Genomic DNA, 250 nt, shown 5'->3' with positions numbered 1-250 from the left:
AAAACAACACCTAGGGAGGGGAGCGGGGAATTGCACAAATCAAAAATTTAGAGCACGGTTTGTTTTAAGCATTTGTTCTTTATTTTTTTAAAGAGAGAGCGTCGTTTAACTCCGGGCGGAACACCGGCGAATGGGCAGGAGGCGGTTTCAATTGAGGGCCCGCCGAGATCGGCTTTTCTGAGTGGCTGCTTGTCAAATGCTGACAGAGGCAGTCCTCCTGAATCACTCCGGGTTGTGGTCATGTGCTGCT

This window comes from Podarcis vaucheri, assembly GCF_965113315.1.
Source record: "Podarcis vaucheri genome assembly, chromosome: 3".
Taxonomy (NCBI): domain Eukaryota; kingdom Metazoa; phylum Chordata; class Lepidosauria; order Squamata; family Lacertidae; genus Podarcis; species Podarcis vaucheri.
This window is presented reverse-complemented; position numbering follows the sequence as displayed.